Consider the following 9984-nt stretch of genomic DNA (forward strand, 5'->3'; position numbering starts at 1 on the left):
TCAGTGAAAAAACAAGGTGCTTTATTCTTCAACGTTTCGGGGTACTACCCCCCGTCATCAGGACACACATGAGGTTGGCAAGCCTCTGGAGCGCACCCTGGCAAGTTATTGAAGTATCCCGTGGAGTGCCGGCTGTTCGAGTTGTATATATAAATATATATATATATACATATATATATATATATATATATATATACAACACCAGTCAAAATGTTGGACACACCTTCTCATTCAATGGTTTTTATTTATTTTAATTATTTTCTACATTGTAAATTAACACTGAAGACATCAAAACTATGAAAGAACACATATGGAATTATGTTGTAAACAAAAAGTGTTAAACAAATCAAAATATGCTTTATATTTTAGATTCCTCAAAGTAGCCACCTTTTGCTTTGATGACAGCTCTGCACACTCTTGGCATACTCTCAATCAGCTTCATGAGGTAGTCTCCTGGAATGGTTTTGAATTAACTGGTGTGCCTTGTCAAGAGTCAATCTGTGGCATTACTTGCCTTCTTAATGTGTTTGAGACCATCCGTTGTATTGTGCAGAGGTAGGGTTAGTACACAGTGGACACCACTATTTGACTACTGTTGTAATCCATATTATGGCACAAACCACTCAACACAGCAAAGAGAAATGACAATCCAGCATTACTTTAAGATATGAAGGTCAGTCGATATGGAAAATTAAAAGAACTTTGAAAGTATCCTCAAGTGCACTTGCAAAAACCATCAAATGCTATGATGAAACTGGCTCTCATGAGGACCGCCCCAGGAAAGGAAGACCAAGAGTAACCTCTGCTGCAGAGGATAAGTTCATTAGAGTTACCAGCCTCAGAAAACACTACTTAACAGCACCTCAGATTAGAGCCCACATAAATTCTTCAAAGAGTTCAAGTAGCAGAAAAATCTCAACATCAACTGTTCAGAGGAGACTGCATGAATCAGGTCTTCATGGTCGAATTTCTGCGAAGAAGCCACTACTGAGGATGAACAACAAGAAGAAGAGAATTGTTTGGGCCAAGAAACACAAGGAATGAACATTAGACCAGCGAAATCTGTACTCTGGTCTGATAAGTCCAAATTTGAAATTTTTGGTTCCAACCGTTGTGTCTTTGTGAGATGCAGAGAAGGTGAGCGGATGGTTTCTGCATGTGTGGTTCCCACTGTCAAGCATGGAGGAGGAGGCGTGATGGTGTGGGGGTGCTTTCCTGGTGACATTGTTGATGATTTATTCAAAATTCAAGGCACACTTAACCAGCATGGCTACCACAGCATTCTGCAGCGCCATGCCATCCCATCTGGTTTGCGCTTACTGGGACCATCACCTCAGGCTATGTAAGGGCTACTTGACCAAGAAGGAAAGTGATGGAGTGCTGGGTCAAATGACCTGGCCTCCACAATCACCCGACCTAAACCAAATTGAGATGGTTTGGGATGAGTTGGACTGCAGAGTGAAGGAAAAGCAGCCAACAAGTGCTCAGCACCTCTGGGAACTCCTTCAAGACTGTTGGAAAACCATTCCAGGAGACTACGTCATGAAGCTGATTGAGAGAATGCCAAGAGTGTGCAAAGCTGTCATCAAAGCAAAAGGGGGCTACTTTGAGGAATATAAAATATAAAACATATTTTGATTTTTTTTTAACACTGTTTGGTTTACAACATAATTCCATATGTGTTCTTTCATAGTTTTGATGTCTTCAGTATTAATCTACAATGTAGAAAATAATTAAAATAAATAAAAACCATTAAATGAGAAGGTGTGTCCAAACTTTTGACTGGTACTGTATATATATATATATATATATATATATACTGTATATATATATATATATATATATATACTGTATATATTAGAGATGAGCGGGTTCGGTTTTATTCGGTTTTACTCGGATTTACTCGGTTCTCAAAACGGCATCTTATTGGCTCACGGATATCACGTGTTTTGGATAGCCAATAAGAAAAATCCAGATAAAATCGAACTGGCGTTGATTCTGGCGTTACATCCAAACACGCTCATCTCTAATAACGTTCACTTAAACATCCTTCAATTTGTCCGGTATTATGACAGAACACAGAGTAGCACTTGAGTTATGTAATATAACATGGATATTACAACAATATACCTTCCTCCTAGAACAGTCAGTGTCCTATTACCTGGGCACAAGTTGAGTAGTCACCATTGGATGACAAGTGATTCAGTCAAACTGTGTATATATGCATTTATACTGTACACTGGGTTCTTTAAGTTAACTCCCCATGAAAAGTAGAAGTTCTGCCCAGCTGTATGGGACCCTGAGGTAATTCAATCTGGAAAATTTAGGTTACTGTAATCCACTAATGGCCCTTGGTTATTGAAGACAGTCTCGTCCCTGCAGGGTTTAATTATGCAAGTTGATCAACAGAAATCAGAATGGAACTTCTATATGTGCATACGAGATGATGCTGTCCTATAATGCTGTTAGCTCTCCCTTGCACAATGGTTACTGAGCTGGCTGCAGTTTAAATCCTCCTTAATACTGTATATACAAACGGTACTTGTGTGCCGGAAAAGGGGAACTGTATATTAACTTTCCTTTTTTGTCAATCCCTATGGAGAGGGCCTGTTCCCAGTTAGAATTAGAAACTTGTCTTATTTGGGTATAACTCTCTGGCCATGTGGCTGAGTCACTGATTGGGAATCCGCCCCCTATGTGGTGCTTTACTGCTGCTGATGCCTTTCTCTAAAGGGCATGGGTTGTCACGAGTTACTTACAGCCGTGGCCTTCTTTACGCAGATGTCTCTGCAGGGCCGGCAGTTGGAAGGTCTGGAGGGAAGGATCCCTGCTGGCTGTGCGGTGCCCCGTTGTCGGTCGGGACCACCTCTATAGCTCCGTCTACAGACGCTGACAGTTCCAATCGGGAGTCTGGGGTCTGTCTCGGCTGGTGGCACGGCTGGTAGACTGGAGCTGTTTTTCATGAGTCAGGCCGCACCACGTTCACTTTGCTGCCGGGAATGCCACTGCTCACATACAACGCCGGTCACCTCCAGTCACTAGAGGTGCCACGCTGCCTCTACCGTCCGCCCTACCACCACTCTGTATGGCGGGTATACTGTATGGAATCTGTCCCGTGTAAGGATGGAGATACCGACTTAATGGCGCCCCTACCTGTTGGCCAACCAATAACTGACACGAGACTACGTTATTTTCGGGCAAATTAAATCGGTCACAGCTTTATTAATCACTTAATCACAACAAACCAAATCGCAGGGAACGGAAAAAAGGGAAGCGGTGTGTAAAGGCTCTCTCAACGTTGTACCACCTGGGGCATGCCGTCCCAACCTTGTAGGTACGCAACCATGCCCCCTCCCATATTGGGACCAGCTACCCTCCGTACAGCACCCTCCCCTGGCGCACAACCTGTATGGCCCATGCCGCATTATTGCTGGAACCAGGCATGCGGCCACCTATTGGTGAATATGCAAGGTATTCTGACAATCTCCTACTTTCCTACCTTGTGCACCGCTCCCTCCCCGCCACACGAGGTCCCCTTGACCGGGGTCCTGAAGCCCCCACCCTGCAGCTACCACCCCAAACCTTCCAGGGCATCCTGCAGAGCATTGTTGAATATGTCCAGGCCTATGCTGGACAGGTGTACACCATCGCTCTGCACTTTACCGCCAAGTAATTGTGCTGAACGGTGCTTCTGCCACTGGCTGTGACCAACGTACTGATGGCTGCATTTACCTTCTTCCTGGCCCTGTCAATTCCTGAGCCCACCTTGGCTCCCCTACATGTTAATCTTGGGATGATTTTAGACCATATTATGTGTACGCTGCCCCACTGTGCCTTTATCCAAGCAAAGTCTTCCCAGGCAAGCTTAATGATCTCTAGCGACTTGATCTTATCGAGTTCGTTTCCACCGAGGTGAAACACAATCACGTTGGGCCGCCCCGATGCCCGTTCGGCCTTACGTAATGCCTTTCTGGCCTGTACCCATGACATACCCCTGTTGTCGAATCAAAATACAGTTCCTGACTCCTGCTGCAACCCCAGTTGCCGCCCATATGGCCTGCCTGCAGCCTGCTCCGCAGCCCGGTGTACATACGAATGCCCAATGATCCAAACCCGCTTCTTCCTACCGAATTCTGTAAAACACAAGGGGGGGGAGAAGGGGTGGGTGTCAGCAGATTGTAACCACTTACTCTTGTGTTGCCATAGTAACCACAGGCATGATGTACGCTTTGTAACTGTCGGAACCTCCACCTTCCTAACCCTTTTATGTCCTCCACTGACCGACCCTGACAGGCCGCGGACATTGCTGCGCCAATCCGGAAAGAGTGGGTACCAAATTTTTTGGCATCCCAGCCCAATCTTGTGATGCATCTCTTAAAGATTGCCGAAAACTGGTACCTGGTCAGTGCCGTCATAGCCGTGTGGATGAGGAAATTCTCGCCTCCTGCCGGGCTAACTTCTGCAAAATTGCGCACCGTCAAGAATGGGCAGACTGCCGCGTCCTGGTGCCTGGCCAGCTGGATCCACCAGCCTTTTCTTCCCTGATCCGTCTTTGACTTGTGGATCCTGCACAACACCATGCCCTCGCTTACCACTATGTTTCTGAATAGCAGCCCAGATCCCGCTGCCCTATTTGACTCTGCCACCAGCTCCCCCACTCTAAATGCTCTGCTATATGCTATGGTAAATGCTGAACAGCACCACTTCGTACTTGCTGCTGCACACCCCGGGCAAAATGTGGTTAATTCTCCCAAGCCTTTCTATGGTTACTGGCTTGCGCGTGTCCGGCCGCCTTGGCTCGGCTATGGCCCATCCTCTCATGGCAGTGCGCACCTCAAATGCCGTAGTGTGATCTCCTTCGCCATGTAGCTTGGAAAAGAAAGATATACCTGCCAGCGTGGTGTTGGCTGTGGCTTTGGACGCCTGCTCCTGCCTCATCTTTCCTAGAAAAGACAGCAATTGCCGGAGTGGATCTTGCCCCACAGAAATGCCCCTACCATGGAACTGCTGCCATCTCACCCATGCTGCACTGTATGCTCTCCACGTCTTGGGTGCCAGGGACCTTTGCACCAACTCGCTTAGATCGGCTCGACTATCTGCCAAAGATGAGAGGGGCATGTTAAGCCTTTTACTCGCGCAAACGGCGTTGCTGCCCTAAATAACTCCCATTTCCGGCGTGATAGCACGTCTGCAATCACATTCTGCTCCCCAGTCACGTGTTTCGCCCTGAACGCAAGGTAGTGCTGGAGGCATGTCGCCACTAGGCTACGCAGCAACCTAATTACCGGAGGCGATGAAGCCGATTGGTTGTTTACGGATTGCACCACGCCCATATTGTCGCACCAAAACTGGATGGACCTATTCGCGAGCCTATGTCCCCAGATGCCTACCGCTACCACAATAGGAAATAGCTCTAACGCTGCCAGGTTTTTAGTGAGGCCTTTTTCCCTCCAACTTTCTGGCCATGTCTCTGCACACCACTCTCCTTGTAAACATGCACCGAAACCTGTGGCCCCTGCCGCATCTGTAAATAGCTCCAATGTGTGGTTTGACTGCCTGGCACTGGGCCAGATGCGCACCCCATTGAACTTTAGCAAGAAATCATCCCACACCAACAAATCCTCTTTCATCTCCCTATTGATGGGTATGAGATGGTGCCTTTTCTTCACCCCGCAGTGGCCTTCTCCAAACGCCTCTTGAAAATCCTACCCATGGGGATTACCCGGCAGGCAAAATTGAGCAAACCTAGCAACAATTGCATCCTCTCCAGGGTCACTTTTCCTGCACTGGCGCAAGCACTGGTCTCCCTGCCTAGCTTCCCGACCTTCTCCGCCAGCAGCTGGCATTGCATTCTGTCTGTGTCAATCTCAATTCCCAGGTAAGAAATAATTGTTTTAGGGCCTTCAGTTTTTTTCCTGGCAATGGGGACCCCAAATTCGTCTAGCATAACCTCGAGCTCATGAACCAACTGCGCGCACTGGTCTGACCATGCTGGGCCTGCCAGCAGAAAATCATCCAAGTAGTGTGCTACCGACCTGTGCCCCGCTCGCACCTCCAGGCACCATTGCAAGAATGAGCTGAAGGTTTCAAACAAAGCGCAGGATATGGCACAGCCCATGGGCAGGCATTTGGCCACAAAAAATTTACCATCAAAATGAAAACCCATGAGGTGGAAACTATCTGGGTGTAGGGGGAGCAGCCTAAACGCTGATTCAATGTCTAGCTTTGCTAACAAGGCTCCTTTCCCTGCTTCCTGACCATTGCATGATCAAATAACTGGTACTGCATGGAACATTGTTCTTCATCCAGGGCGTCGTTCACCGAAGCCCCTTCTGGAAAGGATAGGTGCTGAATGAGCCTGAACTTCCCCGGCACTTTTTTCGGCACCAGACCTAAGGGTCTACCAAGCCTGGCAGTGGGGGGAAGCCTCGAATGGGCCTGCCATTTTATCTAGGGATAGCTCTTTTACAATTTTTTCGCATGCTGCTTCTGGCTGCGCACTGATGGAATGCTGCAGGTGCTTGTAGGGACCGCCTTATTTATTGGGATCCTACACCCCTACTGGAAACCCTCCTGCAACAACTTGGCTTCCGAACGCTTGGGGTACCTGGATAGCCACTCCTGGATCCCCTTTAGCCTCACTGGGCTAGTTGCCTTTGCTAGGCACAGGCGCTCCAGATACCTTCTCTCCCTGCTTTCCCTTCTGCTTATAGCACTCCTTTGCGGGATGACTCCCACTGCAGAGCGTGCAGGCATGCTTAAATCTGCAGGCGGTTCTGTTGCACTGCGCATCGTTAAAGGCATAACACTTAAGCCTTGGGCGTGCCAGGCCTCCCTGTCAGCTTATGCGATGCACTACCTCTATCTCCTCCGCTTCTCGCCTGCACCTTAAACCACAGATCGATATCTCTTGAGCCAAACTTAATTGGCTTCTGACCCTGCGCCCTAAGCCTGAATTCTTCATCGTATCTGTGCCATGCTTGTCCACCGTGATCCTTGTAAATAGAATAGATGAGATTGACGTACTTCATCATATTCATGGCCATGTCCGGAAACGCTTGCACGTAATAGCCTGAGTACGCCAACATTCCACTTACCCAATGCTCGATTGTCTTATAGGCCTGTTTCTGCCACCCCCCTTTTTCACTGCATCTTTCCTTGTCCCTCCAGCCTTCTTCAGTAAGGGAGCATATATCAATGAAATCTCCCCTTTCAATTTCCTTCCTGAGCTGCATGGGCAGATGTGAGTCTAGCGAGCTTAGCGTGCGCTGTGCTTGCCTGGGCGACGGCCTCTGTTGTTGGAGCCTCTGCTGCGCTTACCATGGTGCTCGATTGTGCTGCTGCCCCGCTGGATGAGGCGCGGACCGCGCTGCCCTTGGGTACGCTGAGTCTGGGCTGATTTCCTCCTCTGGCTTGTGTCAGGAGAGCCTGTAACGGGTCTTCCTGCCCTCCACGCAGTAATGGGACATTGTCATTAATATAGAGCAGTGATGGCTAACCTTGACACTCCAGCTGTTGTTAAACTACACATCTCAGCATGCCCTGCTACAGTTTTGCTATTTGCCCTTGCTAAAACTGATGCAGGGCATGCTGGGATGTGTAGTTCAACAACAGCTGGAGTGTCAAAGTTTGCTTTCCTGTCGCAGCCCCTGGTGTCTCCTGTCACCCCTCTGCCCTCGCTATTGACAAGTGCCTGCTGGCAGGGGTTGAAAGTTCTTGGTACCTTCTTCTGGGGGGTGAGGTGAACCGTGGGGAGTGGGTGAGGTAATCCTGTAGTCCCCCCAGTGACCCCTTGTCCATGGTGCCCCCCCCCCCCCCCCCCCCGCACTGTCCTCTATTGCTCCTACTTCTAGGGGTAAAACTGGGTTGCCGTGCGGGGCTGTTATACCTCTGGGTTTCCGCAATAAACACCCATTTCCCCCGTGTCTCCAGTGATCGCGGCCGGCTCCCTCTGCTGCACCTACTCCTTTCCCTGTGTATCGAGCTGGGTCTGCTACTTGCCCGCATGGGCGGTAAAAGTTGCTGTGGCTCTATGGGAGGGGGCTTATAGCTCTGCTGCGGCATGGGGGGCCCCTGCTCTTCCCTCCCTGACTCCGGACAGTCTGATTCGGTGGCTTGGCGTATTAAATCCACCAGCATGTGCTGGTATTCCCCCTCTCCTGCTGCCGCTGTTGCCCCAAATGCTGATGACCCCTGTTGCCTGTGTGTTCTGGATGAAGACTTGCCTGTATTCCTTTGATTCCGGCCGCTGGACCTCCGGCAACCAGATGGCGCCCTCATGCTCTTCTTCCTGTGTCTTGGTTGCTGGCTTGAAGCGGGGCAGGATGTCCTGCTGTGCTCCTGCATCCCATCCTCCCTGTATCGTGTTGGGAGAGCTCTCCTCCTCTCTCACAGGGTCGGCCAGGTGTTAAGAAGGGGACCAGCCAGCCACCATGGTAACGGATGCTGGCACTATCCTGGCATCATTAGATGCAATGCTGACTGTGACTGTGCGGTTGTGTATATTTTCTTGCCGGCTCCTCTAATACTCCCTGCCTCCAGCGGCCATCGAAGAGCAGGAGGAGAGACCGTTCTTGCAGCGCAATCTGGCTGCATGCAGAAGAATCCAGCTGCAGTATCAGCAGCACTGCATTTCTCACCACTGAGGCAGGGTACACTTCTATGGTATTTAAGTATGTATATTCTACTTTATTCTAATGTGTGTGTATACAGTATATATTTGTGTATGTATATATATATATATACATATATATATACACACAGACACACACACACACACTGCTCAAAAAAATAAAGGGAACCAGTGGCGTAACTAGAAATTTTTCTCCCCCAAGCCAAAAAATCCTTTGGCACCCCCCCCCCCCCCCCCCTTCATAACCCCCATAATTGGCTCTAGTAAAGAGACAAATATGCGCGCGCCGCCAAAAAAGGGTGTGTGGCTTCATTGAAATGGGTGTGGCTTCGCGTAAAGGGGCGTGGCATTGCAGGAAAAGACTACCTTATACCCCAGTTTTACAACCTGCACGCCCAGACGTTAGCCACCACAGGAAAGAAAAATAATCCTGATTCATGCCCCTTACATTATTTGTCATTTTTCCTCCTTATAGTAATGCCCAGTATACATTATTCCACATACTGCAATGGCCTTAGCCATTATGCCACACACAATAATGCACATGACACAATATGCACACACTTTAATGCCCCCGACACATTATGCCACACACCGTAATGCCTGTGACACATTATGACAGGAATCGCAATGCCCGTTATACATTATGCTACACACTGCAATGCCCCTGATACATTATAGCACATACAATGTCTGTGACACAGTATGACACACACCACAATGATCCTGAGACATTATACCACATACCACAATGCCCGTGATATAGTATACAACACACCGTAATGCCTGACACATTATGACACACACCGCAATGTCCGTGATACATTATGCCACACACCGTAATGCCCATTACACATTAAGTTCTACAGTAAGGCTTCTAATTACTTTTAAATTACCTGCTCGTTGCCAGGGGTTTCATGCTCTTGGTTCCATGCACGGTGCCAGGGGTTTTCATGCTCAGGGTGTCATGCTCGTTGCCAGGGGTTTCATGCACTGGGTGTCATGCTCGTTGCCAGGGGTTTCATGCACTGGGTGTCATGCTTGTTGCCAGGGGTTTCATGCACTGGGTGTCATGCTCGTTGCTAGGGGGTAGTGCTTGTTGCTAGGGCCATGCTCCCAGTGCCACATATGCCCACAGTGCCAGATATTCCCCCACAGTGCCAGGTATATGCCCCCAGTGCCAGATATTCCCCCCCAGTGCCAGGTACATGCCCCCAGTGCCACATATACCCCCCCCCCAGTGCCACATATGCCCCCTCAGTGCCTGTTCCCCCCAGTGCCAAATATTACCCCACAGTGCCACATATGCCCCCTCAGTGCCTGCTCCCCCCAGTGCCAGATATTCCCCCACA

This window comes from Pseudophryne corroboree, chromosome 1 (genome assembly GCF_028390025.1).
Source record: "Pseudophryne corroboree isolate aPseCor3 chromosome 1, aPseCor3.hap2, whole genome shotgun sequence".
NCBI lineage: Eukaryota > Metazoa > Chordata > Amphibia > Anura > Myobatrachidae > Pseudophryne > Pseudophryne corroboree.